This window comes from Schistocerca cancellata, chromosome 1 (genome assembly GCF_023864275.1).
Source record: "Schistocerca cancellata isolate TAMUIC-IGC-003103 chromosome 1, iqSchCanc2.1, whole genome shotgun sequence".
Taxonomy (NCBI): Eukaryota; Metazoa; Arthropoda; class Insecta; order Orthoptera; family Acrididae; genus Schistocerca; species Schistocerca cancellata.
Window position 1 is genome coordinate 613609950 of NC_064626.1, and position 16533 is coordinate 613626482.

At 40.2% G+C, this 16533-nt stretch overlaps 1 protein-coding gene across 1 annotated transcript in view; it reads right to left on the reverse strand.

Annotated features, from left to right (window-relative positions):
* LOC126090234 (ATP-binding cassette sub-family C member Sur) overlaps window positions 1-16533 on the reverse strand; it is a gene marked incomplete at its 5' end in the record, with an annotated part of 407614 nt that overhangs the window by 68808 nt on the left and 322273 nt on the right. The window lies entirely within an intron of this gene.

The following is a 16533-nucleotide window of genomic DNA, read 5'->3' on the forward strand; positions in this document are numbered from 1 at the left end:
TATATATATATTTTTTTTATATTTCACGCAGTAAATGAAGCTTGCAAAAGGGAATACGTCTCAAAAATGAGATCGACTGGAAGTGCAAAATAGCTAAGCAGAGATGGCTAGAGGACAAATGTAAGGATGTAGAGGCTTATCTCACTAAGGGTAAGATAGATACTGCCTACAGGAAAATTAAAGAGACCTTTGGAGAAAAGAGAGCCACTTGTATGAATATCAAGAGTTCAGATGGAAACCCAGTTCTAAGCAAAGAAGGGAAAGCAGAAGGTGGAAGGAGTATACAGAGGGTTTATACAAGGGTGATGCACTTGAGGACAATATTATGGAAATGGAAGATGTTGTAGAAGAAGATGAAATAGGAGATATGATACTGCGTGAAGAGTTTGACAGAGCACTGAAAGACCTGAGTCGAAACAAGGCCCCGGGAGTAGACAACATTCCATTGGAACTACTGACGGCCTTGGGAGAGCCAGTCCTGACAAAACTCTACCGTCTGGTGATCAAGATGTATAAGACAGGCGAAATATCCTCAGACTTCAAGAAGAATATAATAATTCCAATCCCAAAGAAAGCAGGTGTTGACAGATGTGAAAATTACCGAACTATCAGTTTAATAAGTCACAGCTGCAAAATACTAATGCATATTCTTTACCGACAAATGGAAAAACTGGTAGAAACCGACCTCAGCGAAGATCAGTTTGGATTCCGCAAAAATGTTGGAACACGCGAGGCAATACTGACCCTACGACTTAACTTAGAAAATAGATTAAGGAAAGGCAAACCTACATTTCTAGCATTTGTAGACTTAGAGAAAGCTTTTGACAATGTTGACTGGAATACTCTCTTTCAAATTCTGAAGGTGGCAGGAGTAAAATACAGGGAGCGAAAGGCTATTTACAATTTGTACAGAAACCAGATAGCAGTTATAAGAGTCGAGGGGCATGAAAGGGAAGCAGTGGTTGGGAAGGGAGTAAGACAGGGTTGTAACCTGTCCCCAATGTTATTCAATCTGTATATTGAGCAGGCAGTAAAGGAAACAAAAGAAAAATTCGTGGTAGGTATTAAAATCCATGGAGAAGAAATAAAAACTTTGAGGTTTGCCGATGACATTGTAATTCTGTCAGAGACAGCAAAGGACTTGGAAGAGCAGTTGAACGGAATGGATGGTGTCTTGAAGGGAGGATATAAGATGAACATCAACAAAAACAAAACGAGAATAATGGAATGTAGTCGAATTAAGTCGGGTGATGTTGAGGGTATTAGATTAGGAAATGAGACACTTCAAGTAGTAAAGGAGTTTTGCTATTTGGGGAGCAAAATAACTGATGATGGTCGAAGTAGAGAGGATATAAAATGTAGACTGGCAATGGCAAGGAAAGCGTTTCTGAAGAAGAGAAATTTGTTAACATCGAGTATAGATTTAAGTGTCAGGAAGTCGTTTCTGAAAGTATTTGTATGGAGTGTAGCCATGTATGGAAGTGAAACATGGACGATAAATAGTTTGGACAAGAAGAGAATAGAAGCTTTTGAAATGTGGTGCTACAGAATAATGCTGAAGATTAGATGGGTAGATCACGTAAGTAATGAGGAGGTATTGAATAGAATTGGGGAGAAGAGGAGTTTGTGGCACAACTTGACAAGAAGAAGGGACCGGTTGGTAGGACATGTTCTGAGGCATCGAGGGATCACCAATTTGGTACTGGAGGGCAGCGTGGAGGGTAAAAATCGTACAGGGAGACCAAGAGATGAATACACTAAGCAGATTCAGAAGGATGTAGGTTGCATTAAGTACTGGGAGATGAAGAAGCTTGCACAGGATAGAGTAGCACGGAGAGCTGCTTCAAACCAGTCTCAGGACTGAAGACAACAACAACAACGACGACGACAACAACAAGTAGTTGATGCTTGTTGTCCACCTTGTCTTCCATTCTTCACTAATATCAAAGGGTGGCTGTGTGATATTTTCTCAGGCTGGTTGCCAGGACTTCACCTGACTTTGTATGGGTCACTTGTGCCCACATGGATCAGGAGTTTTGCAGTCAGTCAGTGTCATGGAATTTCTTCCACTCTTGCAAAGCTGCCTGTACTTGTCTTAGCTCAGGTGGTGCAATGTTGCTGAGCACAGGTAACCATGGTGTTGTGGTAAATTTTAAGGTACCAGTTATTATCCTCATGGTTTCATTCAGTTGTGCATCGAATATTTTTAATGTGTGAGCCTTAGAACCACATGGGAGCACAATATTGTGGTCAAATAGACCATAGCAATTGTTCCTGGGAGAAAAATTCTTGTTCATGCTCCCCGCATTGTCCCAGACGTGTCTTAACCATGTTGGTCTCAGTTTTAATTGTTTGGCTTTCACATTCAAGGTGTTCCTTGTATGATAATAGTACTGAAGTAGCAAATATTGAAAGCAGCCATTTTGTGTTGCCTTAATAGAAACCTCATTTTGTGTGTCTGCTTCAATTCTTATACGGAATTAGCAACTTTTTAGCTCAACAGATGAAAAGATAATCAGCAGATTTAATTTAAATTCCTTTGTTCACTGCCTTGTAATACATTGCACCAGCCAAAATGCAGCCCCACTGTGAATGTTGTTCTTAAACATGAGATGAACTGGTTGACATTTGTAAGCAGTTGGGAATCACTCTGACCACTATCAAATTATTGACAGCTGCTCTGAATCAGTGTGTTGGAAGAGCTCCTGAGAGTCATGTACCTGTGATACCTGTACCAGATACCTGAGATACCTGTACCAGAGGTTGGTTTGGTTTGTGGGACACTCAGCTGTGCTGTTATCTGAGTGGCCCAGAGGTACCTCAAGTACTATCCTCTCCTGTGGATCCTGCCTCCTCTGCAGAGAGTACAGGATCTGTCATTACCCATCCACTTTACTGCTAGTCGCGTGCCAATTATAAATCTAGGTGTCCTGTACTGGGTGGACGGGGACCACAGAGGACTCAGGGTATTGTACCAATTCTCTTAAACAACAAATTTAGGTGTTCTATTTCACTGAAACTAAGCCAGTGGGACTCACTCCACCTGTTTTGGGGAAACCTGTTTTGTCTGGTGTCAGGAGAAGCAAACGCAAAAGGGTAGGGCTTTATCAATCTCCAGTAGTTCAAACAAATGGCAAATGATGGTACCCCTTAGAAAAATGGCAGCAAGGGGCAGGGAAGGACAAAAGGTGCACTCAGTGTATACCACTGGGGGCCTCATTCAGCATGTTGAACAGACTATTCCAGCAACCATTGAGGGAACAGGGTGCAACCAACTGCAAATTTTGGCGATGTTGTAACAAAGTATGCCTCTCATGTGGGCTTTGAAGTGATTCTTGGGTCATTACAGCTATTGGTAGAGAAGGTTGAGAAGACCAGCCTTGTGCATGCAATTTCAATGAAGCTCACAATTTGCAGTATTGTCCCCAGAACTTATCATGGCCCTTTGGTTCTCAGTCAAGTAGCAGGACTGAACCAGAGACTTTAAAAGGTCTGTGACGAGCTAGACTGTGACTTCCTGGACTTGCGTCATAGGGTTGAGAACAGTAGGATCCCCTTAAATAGATCAGGTGTGCACTACACATCAGAGGGCTGCTACTCAGTTAGTTGACTATGTATGGGGAGCACACAAGGTTTTTTTTTAGATTAGGTGACTCTCCATCCATTCCAGACAACAAAGGCTGTAGGAAACCCAGAAGTATCAGTGTAAGATCAAAATAAATGCCTCCCACAGGTGAGAGCATCAAAATCCTAGTGGTAAACTGCCAAAGCATTTACAAAACAGTGCCAGAGTTTGAAGTACTCATGAAAAGCAGTGAAGCTCACATAATACTAGGTACAGAAAGCTGATCGAAACCTGAAATTGATAGCAATGAGATTTTTGTGGAAAATTGAAGGTTTTATCAGAAGCATAGGCAAATGGGAAATGGATGTGGTGAATTTGTTGCAGTAGACTAAAAACTCAAATCCACTGAGTTAGAAATTGAAGCTGCATATCAGAAACACCACAAAGCCAGAAAGTACATTTAGCTTTAAACTGGTCAAGGTACAGGATGTTACTAATATACTGAAGAAAATGAAGAATAGTTTCAGTAATGATGTTTATGGTTTAAGTTCAGCCATGTTAAAGTGTAACTCAGTTCAACTGCTAGAATTGATAACACATGAAATGAAGTGTCGTGTGGCTAGGGCCTCCAGTCGGGTAGACCGTTCGCCTGGTGCAGGTCTTTCGATTTGACGCCACTTCGGCGACCTGCGCGTCAATGGGGATGAAATGATGATGATTAGGACAACACAACACCCAGTCCCTGAGCGGAGAAAATCTCCGACCCAGCCGGGAATCGAACCCGGGCCCTTAGGATTGACAGTCTGTCACACTGACTACTCAGCTACCGGGGGCGGACATAACACATGTTGTAAACACATGTATATTGGAGGCTCAGTTCCCAAAGGCACTAAAGTTTGTTAAAGTCACTCCAATACACAAAAAAGGCAGCCTCTCAAGTTGTGATAATTTTAGCCCTGTTTCAGTTGTGCCAATCTTGTCTAAAGTGATAGAAACTATACTAAATAATCAAATAGTAAAATACTTTGAAGAAAACAAAATCTTCACTGATAGTCAATTTGGCTTCAGATCAGGGTTAGGAACTGTTAAATCTGCCTTATCACTTTTAACACTGTGTGAAGCAACTAGAAAGCAAGCTAGTGGCTTGGAATAAACTCTTTGATTTATCAAAAGCTTTTGACATTGTGTCTCATGAAATCTTTTTGAACAAACTGCAATTCTATGGCTTTACAGGAAGTGCTCTGGAACTGATAAAATCTTATCTAAGTGATAGATTGCAGAAGGTGGTTTTTAATGGTGCAGAATCAGATTACTTACCTGTGGGCATGGGTGTCCCACAAGGTTTTGTACTTGGCCTAATTCTATTTATTATTTACATAAATGACTTACCAAGTAACACAGTTGGACCGTCAACTAGGATTTACTTATTTTCAGATGATCTTGCAGTCTGTATAGCTGTAGAAACAGCACAGAAGGTGAAATATGAAGCAGACCAGTGTACTGTCAAAGTTGAAAATTGGTGTAAAATACAAGACCTGTATGTATCATGGAATAATAACATTGAATTTGAGCAGAGTTCAAATGCTGTTAATTTCCTTGGAATCTCAATTAATTCAAAATTATCCTGGGGCAGCCATATAGAAAGAGTGGTAAGCAACATTAGCAAAGGAATATTTGCTCTAAGGAAGCTTCGTCTTTTTCTAAATGTGCCAGTGCTTAAAATGGTTTATTTTGTTTTAATACACAGTCACATTTCCTATGGCACAATACTGTGGGACCTCAAAGCAAGGCAGCTAATGTCTTCAAACTACAAAAGAAGGCAATAAGACTGATATGTAACTTGGCAGCCAGAGCTCCCTGTAGGCCAAGCTTTAAAAAATTACAGATTATGACCCTACCATCAATATCTATACTACAGTGTGTAATGCATATTAAGGAAAACTATTCCAGTTATGAACAGTATGACATGTGACATAATTATAACACAAGAAACAAGCAGGACATAGTTTCTTTCCATTGTAACTATAAATATACACAAAAGTGCTTCCTATACAAGTCCATAAAATTTTTTAATGGCATACCCCAACAAATCAGGGATCTTGCAATTCAACAATAAAAAAAAGTGAAGAATTTATTCTTGAGCTCAGCATTTATGAAACAGATAAATTTTTAAGAGAGGCAAATAATATCATATGACTACACTTTATGAGATCACTTTGTATATGCTTCTATATCTGGGTAAGTCTCTAATTGGCTAAATTTACTATGCAATATCAATTTGTACCAGAAGTTTCTCTGTTTTGTATATGCGTGTGAAGGTACTATAATTATTTGTGTAATATTTATATTGTGTAATATTTATCTAGTTTTTGTAATTATTTGTGTAACATTTATACTGTGTAATATTGACTTTCATAATGCCTCAGATGATCTCTGAGGTCTCTACAACAATAAAAATCAAATCAAATCAGATCATTAGGGCAAGACTCAGTATCAGGGATGGACATAAAATTATAACTGTATCCTTCTATTGCTCACCAGACTCATCTCCTGATGTAATCAAAAACTTCAGAGAAAACCTCAGTACACCTGTATGTAAGTTTCCCAATCATATTGTAATCATCAGTGGAGACTTTAATCAGCAATAATTAATTGGGAAAATTACAATTTTGTTAGTCATATGTGTGATAAGATATCTTTTGAAACTTTAGAAATGGCTTCTCTTCTGAGAACTATCTAGAACAGATAGTTAGGGACCCCACTCATGATGGAAATATATTGGATCTAATGGCAACAAATAGGCCTGACTTCTTTGATGTCCACATTGAAACTGGTATCAGTGACTACAACATGGCTGTGGCAACAATGATTACCAAAGTAAAAAGGGCAATTAAAACAATCAGAAAGATATATAAGTTCAATAAACTAGATAAAAAACTGGTAATGTCTTATCTCAACGAGGAACTTGAAACTTTCAGCACAGGTCAGGAGCATGTAGAGGATCTCTGGCTTAAGTTTAAAGAATAGTTGAGCATGCACTGGATAGATATGTACCCAGTAGTACAGTTCACAATGGAAGGCAACCTCTATGGAATACAATCACTATAAAGAAACTTCTAAAGAGATTGCTGACAACAGCTGTAAAACAAAATGTAGGGCTATAGACAGAGAGCTGCTGAATGTAACACATTTGGCTATCAAAAGAGCAATGCATGATTCCTTCAATGACTACCATTGCATAATATTGTCAAATGATCTTCCACAAAACCCAAAGAAATTTTGGTCGCATGTAAAGGCTGTTAGTGGCACCAAATTTAGTGTCCAGTCCCTAGAAAATGAGACAGGAACTGAAATTGAAGGTAACAAAGCAAAAACTCAAATGCTTGACTCCATTTTCAAATGTTCCTTTACAAAGGAAAATCTAGGAGAACTGCCCCAATTTAACTGAAAAGATGAATGAAATAAGTATTAGTGTCAGTGGTGTTCAGAAACAGCTGAAATTGTTAAAATTGAACAAAGCTCCAGGCCCCAATGGAATCCCTATCAGATTCTATACTGAATATGTGGCTGAGTTAGCCCCCTCTTCTCACTACAACCTATCATAGATCTCTTGAACAAAAAACCATGCCCAGTTCTTGGAAAAAGGCACAGGTCTCACCTGTTTATAAGAAGGCTAGCAGAAATGATCCATAAAACTACTGTCCAATAATCTTCACACTGACTTGTAGTAGAATCTTATAACATATTCTGAGCTGAAACATAATGAGGTGTCTTGAACAGAATAACTTCCTCAATGCCAACCACCATGGTTTTCGAAAACATCAATCATGTGAAACCCAACTTACACCTTTCTCACAAGACACACTGAAAGCTTTAGATCAAGGAAATCAGGTAGATGCAGTGTTTCTTGATTTCCAAAAAGTGCTTGACTCCTTACCACACCTACGCTTGTTATCAAAAGTATGATCATATGGGGTATCAAGTGAAATTTGTGACTGGATTGAGGACTTTTTGGTAGGGAGGACACAACATGTTATCTTAGATGGAGAGTCAGTGCCAGATGTAAATGCAACTTCAGCTGTGCCGCAGGGAAGTGTGTTGGGACCCTTGTCATTCATGTTGTACATTAATGACCTTGCAGACAATATTAATAGTAAAATCTGACTTTTTGCAGAAGATGCAGTTATCTATAATGAAGTACTATCTGACAGAAGTTGCATAAATATTTAGTCAGATCTTGGTAAGATTTCAACATGGTGCAGAGATTGGCAACTTGCTGTTGATTTCACGAAACAAAGAAACCTAATTACCTATGACTATAATATCAATGAATGAGTGTTGGAACTGACCAACTTATATACATACCTGGGTGTAACACTTCGTAGGGATATGAAATGGAATGATCACATGTGGCAGACTTCGCTTTATTGGTAAGATCTGGGGAAGTGCAATCAATCTACTACAGAGATTGCTTACAAATAACTCATGTAACCCATCCTAGACTATTGCTTAAGTGTGTGGGACCCATGCCAGACAGGACTAACAGGGGATATTGAATGTATACAGAGAAGGGCAGCATGAATGGTCACAAGTTTTTTTTCAATCCAGGGGAGAGTGTCGCAGAGATACTGAAGGAACTGAAATGCCAGGCTCTTGAAGACAGACATAAACTATTCTGAGAAAGTCTATTTACAAAATTTCAAGAATCAGCTTTAAATGATTGCTACAGGGATATACTTACTACAACCCCCTATGTATCACTCATAGAGGTATCATGAGGATAAGGTTAGAATAATTACTGCACACACAGAGGCATTCAAACAATCATTCTCCCTGCATAATAATTGGTACAATGGGATGTACCCTCTGTCATGTACCTCATGGTGGTTTGCAGAGTGTAGATGTAGAACACTAAGGTATTTAGGATGAAAGTTATACATACTCTCTTCCTATGCTCTCATACATTTAGTTGTTTCGACATCTAGATGGTTATTTAAATGAAGTCCTAATACCTCAGTTTTTTACGGGTTAGGGAAAAACCTTAACTTCTCATAATAGTTATAGAAAATATTCAAGTCTTGTTTCGAGTAATTTAGTTTGAGTTGTAAAGACTAGAGTGTCTGCATACATGAATTTCTGATATGTGGTAGATGGTTTCTTGCTGACATAAATATTGAATGGCAGTGGTCTGAGCCCCAGTCCTTGGGAAAGTCCATTTTTGACTTTGTAGACTTGCTAGTGGAGGATCCAACTGTGACTATGAATGATCACTTAATTAATATGTCTTTAATCATATTTGTAAGTAATGTGCTAGGTATGCACTGTTTAAGTTTTAGGATAAGGCCTTCAAGGCAAACTGTGTCATGCCCTGCAGACAGGTACACAAGTGTGACAGAGATTTTAGAGCTTTCTGGAAGTCTATGAGTATGGTTGATGCTGGCATCTGCTCACAGAAGCTTCTGTTCCTTCTGAAACTGGACTAACAGGGTGGAAAATTAGTATAGCCAACTGCTTCTTTACTCTTGTACAGAATGTGCTCTAGTAATCTGTAACATATGCGTAAAAGGGCTACTGGATGGAAGATAGCTGGGTTATCAGGAGCTTTTCCTGTTTTCAAGATTGCTAAAATGTTGGAAATTTTGAAGTGGTTTCGAACATTCCTTGAATGTAGTATATTTGAGTAAACATATGTTAATCTTTTTTTTTTATCATTTCTTCCTCCAGGTATTTTATAAATTCAGGGACAATCCCATCAATCCCAGCTACTTTTTTTATTGTTATTGATTTTATAGCTACCTTGACTTTATCTATCCAAAAAAAAACTCATATGCAGGGCCATTTTTGTATTCTTGTTCAGTTTTTTGCAGTTTTATCTTTTACTTCTGCTTGAATAATTGGTTCTACTGACACAGTTTTTGCTCGTTGGTTAACTTGTTGTGCTACCTGATCAGATGAAGTTTTCAGTTGCTCCTACACAGCTATTGTTATTCCACCTAATTCCCTTAGTATATACCAACCCTTTCTGTTGGGGTGAGGGAGCAACTATGCTGTCCATGAACCCATTGTCATCTTTGAGTTCTATGCAAATGCTCCACAAGATCTGAGGACATTTCTTATCAACACACTTGATTAACATGTAGCTACATGCAAGCCATTCAACCTGTGCTGTAACAGTAATCTCAGAAACTAGAGTGGAACTTGATGAAAAGCAGGAGGTGTCTTAGGCCTCCAGACATTGATAAATTCACCTGCAATTCCATATTTATGAATTATGTTGTTGACCCCTTGGAGTGCCTGATTACCATCAATCAAATGCCTTTTTCTAAATCTAAGCTGACACTGCCTAATGCCTAGGCATTGCATATGCTTCTGAAATTTAGACACACAAGTGATTCTCCCATGCTTTAGCAAGTGTGTTGATAAAGCAGATTAGCCTAAATGACATACAATCAGCATGGCAATATCTTAAGAATTTTTAAAATTACTACTAATATGGAAATTTTGCATACCTCTCGTACCCTTCCCAGTTTAAGACAATCATACAGAAGCCTTATAAGAAATAGGTTAATTTGTAGTACTACACGATACACCACCTCTGAATGTACACCATCAGGAGAGAAGGCCGTCTTAATTTTAGTTTGAACATATTAGGACATGTGTGTCAGTGCCCAGTGCCAATGTTTAGGAGGACAAGGAGAACCACCATTTCAAGTCATTCCTATTGAGAGAGCTGAACAATCTCCTTCCCCAGCTCCCACAATGTCAACATTGCCTGGCTGAATGCTGTTCTGTGTTGGAGGCTTTCGACAACATTTGCTCTGATTATTGTGAGGCATAGAAGGTTCTTCAGCTACTTCTGCACAACATCTTTCAGTACCTCACCATTCTGAAAATGGTGTCACTAAAGAACTGCCCTTTTCAGCCTGAAGCAAAAAAATGGGTGATATTAGGTCATCACTGGTAAGCTGAAAGTTTCATTAATTGTAACTTTGTATGTTAAGATTAATGTAATATCTCTTTCTTCAAATCCAGAAGAATGAGTCCCTCTATATCCCAACAGCCTTTCATTAATGCCACATTTTCAGTAAATTTTTTGATAAATTGAGTGAAACTGGTCTATCAGTCTTGCATCCAAAAAAATTAATTCATATTCAGTAAAAAAGTTCTCCATACCACCTCATAGTAGAGCAGATGATCAGTTGATTCTGTTTTCCTTCAATTTGTATTGGCTTTGAGGGTAACTGTAGGTGTGTGTTGTGTGCAAACTTTTAAATAATCCATTCCAATCACATGGTGGCATTATTATTGTATATAATCAATTATAGTTAGTATTTACTGTAGCATACAATAGCAATTTATTACAACTACTTCTCTATGCAATGTATTCTTTTATTTGCTTTAAAGTCTGAACTTAGCATGTATAAATATTTTTAATTGTTGAAAGAGATGCCTATATAGTGATTGTTGTACTATAATGAACATTTTTTTTGTTGAAGTGCTGCTCAAATTAGCTAAGTAACAGTTCATACACTGTTGTTTACCATTTTATAATTACAGAAGTTTAATTTTAAAGCATGTGCAGCTATTGAAATATTAATGTGCCTTCACTTAGAAAATATTTGTAAGGGACTATGGATTAATCAGATTGTACAGTATAGGCTTAGTTTTAATTTTTATTTAACCAGGAGATTAGTATATTCATGCAACTACTAGATTTTTATCAGCTCAATGTTTACAAAATATTTAGTTGTAATTAATCTAACAAATTATTACAATTTATGTCAGTTATGTAATGGCTGTGAATTACATTATCCTTTATTGTGCATGTGTTTTTGGAGGTGGACTAAAAACACATTTAGTGTTACACTGAGACAAGGTTCAGACAATTTTGTTTGATACTTTGTCATCATATGGCAGATATGCCAGTGTCATGTCCTACTCATCATGTTCTATTTGTTGGGACCATATCTTCTTCCTTAAAGCATATTGGATATGTCTCCTACCATCTATTCTTCTTGAATACATCATTAAGGTGGCTGAGCCAGCACACCCACATGATGTGAAGAATGATGGCAAATGGAAGCATGGAGGTATAAAACGGTGTGGGTGGTTTTCCTTCACACGCTGTGATCCCTATAGTTTTCCACTTTGTGCTTGCCAAGCATGTCCAAAATTGAGAGACTACCATTCTCTTCCACCTCAATAGTGAATTTGATGCTGTGGTGCAGTGTTCAGATGTTGGAGAAACTCCTGAAGCCTTTCACTCCCATGTGGCCACACCACAAATGTGTTATAAAAAAAGTGGGATGTGTTGCCATGCCACTCTCACCAGTTATGGCCAACTTATACATGGAAGACTTTGAAGAAAAAGCTCTGGATAAAGCTGCACCCCTTAATATTTTTTAAATATGTTAATGACACATTTGTGGTGTTGTCAATGGAAGTGAAAGGCTTCAGGAGTTTCTCCAACATCTGAATTGTCTGCACCTCAGCATCAAATTCTCTATGGAGGTGGAAGAGATTGGTAGACTCCTGTTTTGGATATCCTAATCAATTCAAAAATGCAAAGTGAATGGCACTCTAGAACACAGTGTGTACAAGAAAGCCACCCACACTGATTTGTATCTCCATACCTCCAGCTGCAATCATTTGAAACAGCATGAGGGTGCGATACATTCACTGGTCTCCAGAGTCCATCCAATATGAGATGAAAGGAGCCTGTTAATGGGCCTCAACCACATTGAGAATGTATTCAAGAAGATTAGAAATGGCTGGTGACAAATCCAATGTGCTTTCATGTGGAAGGCACAGACCCAGCAAATACAACTTGGAGGAGTATAGTACAATGGCATATCTGCCGTGTGCTGGCAAAGTATCACAAAGAATCAACTGAACCTTGGCTTGACATAATAGTAAATGCATTTTTTACACATCTCTGAAACAAAGTGCACTATTAGGTACTATGAACAATGAGCTAGCTCCATAAGCTAGGTGTCCATTGTATTTTGTACAAATCTGGTAAGGCATACATCAGGCAGACCTTGGGGACCATGAAACAAAGGTGCAGGCAACACTGGGGACACATCAAACTCATGGAACCAAAAAATTCTGTGATTGCAGATCACTGCATAGCTACGTTGTGCTCAACAAAATATAGACAAACGGAAGTGCTAAGACAGACTTTGTCTATTTCGGACTGTGTTCTATAGGAGGCTACTGCAATACAGATGGCTGATGGCCTGATCAGTAGAAACAGTGGCTTCACTCTCAGTGAAGTGTATGACTAAACACTCAGCTACTTCCATGCCTGATGGGAGTGGCAGAATCACAGAGGGACTGGAGTTCATGGCCAGCATTTGGTGATGGGTCAGCCCCCCCCCCCCCTCCAACATCAACATCATCAGCATCACTACCACCACCACCACCACCACCACCACCACCACCACCACCACCACTCATTCTGACATGGTAGCCACCGAGTATTGAAAGAACGAGTTTGGAGGGGTAATAGTATAAAAGAGGCACAATGTAATGAAGACACTCATTCTACCGGTCTCACATGATGGTGATGATGAAGAAGAAGAATATGATGATGATGATGGGAAAAGTATGCTGTCAAAATATTGTGTGGCATAAATGATTGCACCCAGCTGGACACCCAAGAGCAATACAAACTACATAAATGTTACATTTCGTAAATACTGTAATTTTTTAATTTTGTTTTGTGGACTGATGTAGATCCAAGGGTGTTAGGCTACTTCTTGTGAGAGGATGGTTGGCAGCAGGGGTTGAGGCAATGATGCTGGCAGGTGGTGGCTTTGGTGAAACACTAGCATAAGACTAGTTCTTTATTATGAATCATGTAGCTACATGTGGATGCCTCAGTGCAGCAGTCGTGTGCCCTCTTGGCACATAGTCAGTCGCTGTGTGCAGTGTGTTGACAAAACCCACATGGCTTGCCACTGTGACTTGCTTCCAGGGTTGCTGATACCAGTCCCTAGTTTAGCAACATGCGACCCAATATGGCAGGCTGTGTGGCAGACTGGTGGCATCAGCGGTTCTATGGATGGCCAGAATGCTGCTAGGGGAAGCCGGCCTCACAAAGGGAAGTTCCACCCCAATGAATGGCAGCATGACGCACCACAACATCTCCAGGGAAGTCAGGTGGGCAGTGGCACTTGCCTGGAGTCAACCCACTGCCTCCCTGGGCAGCTGTCTGCTGCTGCTGCGCTGCTGCTGCAGTTGGCCAGGAAGAGGCTCACTCAGTGATACAGTACAAATCAGAACCAGGACATGACTCACAATGGTGAAGCCCCTAAATTGATGCAGTGCACTGGCTGGTCCATGTCTCCTCTTTACCCAATGTCACCCTTTCATACTTATAGGCTCTTTTGGACTGCTCATCCTTTAACTTAAATTGGTGAGTTGTGTATAAACTCAGTTGTTATGATGTTGTACTACTTTGGGTCACACATAGGAAAACAATTTCACAGCCTAAAGAAATAATAATTGCCTGGTTTGGTCTGTAAAGACAACAGCTTTGCGCTGCATTGCCAGGAGTGCTGTGCCCATGCTGGCCATCCTGGAATATCCCTATTGCTACAAGTGGCACGCTATCATACTGTGCCTGACAAGTGCCTTTATCTTTTGCAATACTTTACAACTAGGCTTCCATAAAATCATAAAAAACAGTTGGGGCTGCTACAATTGGGCGGAAAATGCCTATGAAAAGACTGTAGTAGATAGTAGGAGGTTTTGTGAGACAGATCTTGTGCCTAGCACTTTTACAGAGAATGAGCCATGGGGCAAATGGTTGGGAGCAGGGGTGGAATAGAGGCAGACAAGGATATTGTGCAGGTTTGATGTGTGGTAGAATATCACTGTGGAAGGTGTGGGGAGAATATTTCACATCTCAGTATATGATTAGAGGTAATCCAAATCCTGTTTGGGAATGTGATTCAGTTGCTCCAGGCCTGTGTGGTGCTGCGTCACATGGAGGGCACTCCTTAGTGGCTGGTCAGTGGGTCTGTGGGTGATGGTTGGTGACTGAGGAGACAAGGCACAGATATTTGTTTCTGGTCAAAGTGGAGAGAGTAATTTCAGTGTATGAAAGCCTCAGTGAGATCCACAGCTTATTTGGAGGAGAACTGGTTGTCACTGTAGATGCACTAACCATGGGGAGCTGAGCTGTATGGTGTGGAATAGCTGGCAGCTATTGCAATGGAGGCTTGATGTGGGAGGAGGTACTGATGGAATCACTCCTGAGGTGGGTTCTTGTGCTGAGTTTGTGCTGAGTATGACTAGGTGAAGTAAATAGAGGAGAAGGTGTTGAAGTTCTGGAGGAATATGGATAGGATGCACTCACCCTCAGTCCATATCATGAAGTTGTTATAAATGGATCTGAACTGGGAGAGCTTTGGGTTCTGGGTGGCTGTGAAGGATTTTTCTAAATGTTTTGGAACACAATGGTTCTCTGTCAGTGGCCCTGTCTGTAACATAGATTTGTTCGTGGGTGATGCCTTCAAAGGGAGAAGCAATTGTGGATGAGGATATAGATGGTCATAGTGACCAAGAAGAAGGTTGTATGTTGGGAATCAGTTAGGCATTATGAAAGATAGTTTTCAATGCTGGAAAAGCCATAAGGATTGGGGATGTTGGTGTACAGGAATGTGACATCAACAGTGATGAGCAGTGTGGCATAATGGGTAATGGGCTACAGGTAATGGGCTGAAGGTGTTTGTTCACAAGGACAGAAATTCTCTCTGTGGAGGCACAGTATCCAGCCACTATGGAATATCCTGTGTGATTGGGCTTATGTATTTTGGGAAGCTTGTAGAAGAGGAGGGGTAAGAGTGAGCAGGCAGACAGACTCAGAGAATGAGTTCAGAGATGGATATAAGGATCTGATGAGAGACTAGAAACCACACTGGATTTCTGGAATGTGGTCAATGTAGCAGGGCATGTAGGTGGATGGTTCTGACAGATGGTGGAGTCTCTCAGCCAGGTAATGTCTGCCCATACCGGGATTGACTTCAACAACTGCTTCACAGCCTATGTCCCATATGGATTATTCACATCAACACCATTTTTTCTGAATTGTGCAAGTCAGAACTCCCCATGCAATGTATGCTTTGTTCCCATAATCCATGTGTCCTCAGTCTGTACTGGTTGCTGTCTTCCACCTGCCTCAATCCCTTCCCTGCTGCCATTTGAGCCTCACAAAGACCAACTATCCAATGAAAGTACATCTGCTTGGTGCTTTCTCCTCTGCTCCTCACCTCCCCCCCCCCCCCAACCCCACTCCTCCCCCCTCCCCCAAGCATATCAGCATATCCTCGTGACCCTGATGCTGATACTTGCCATCATGTCCCTACACATTTACACAGACAGCACTTCTACACCTTTCCCCACACCTACCCTGCTATCTTCCCCATTCTCAACTCATGCCCCTTCAGTAGCCTCTCTACCAAACCCAGCTGAGATCATTGTTCAGCAAAGCTGGACCTCAGTGATTGAAGATAACAGTGAGCCATGATCTAGATCTGATGCTGAACTTTATCTGATAGCTTACTAAGATCCAACAGTCAACTTTCAAATGTCCCTGTCTACCACTCAGTGGCAGGCATGTGGTGAGAATAAAATAATCAGATGCACAAAATTACTGCAATGAGGACTGTGTGAAGTCATTATACCCTCTAAGGGAAAAAGTGAGGGACTCGCCATGATTGAACTAACCAAATAGAACAGAAATCAGTAGATGTGACATATATGTACAAACAAACAAGCAAACAATTGCAATTTCAGAAAAAATGGATGATTTACCCAACAAAAAAGAGCTTCACCAATTGGGAAAGTCAATAACAGATTGGTTCACCTGTGGCACTTATACAAACAGTTATTCAGTTTGACATTGATTGATGGAGATGTTGGAGGTCCTTCTGAGGGACATTGTGCCAAATTCTGTCCAA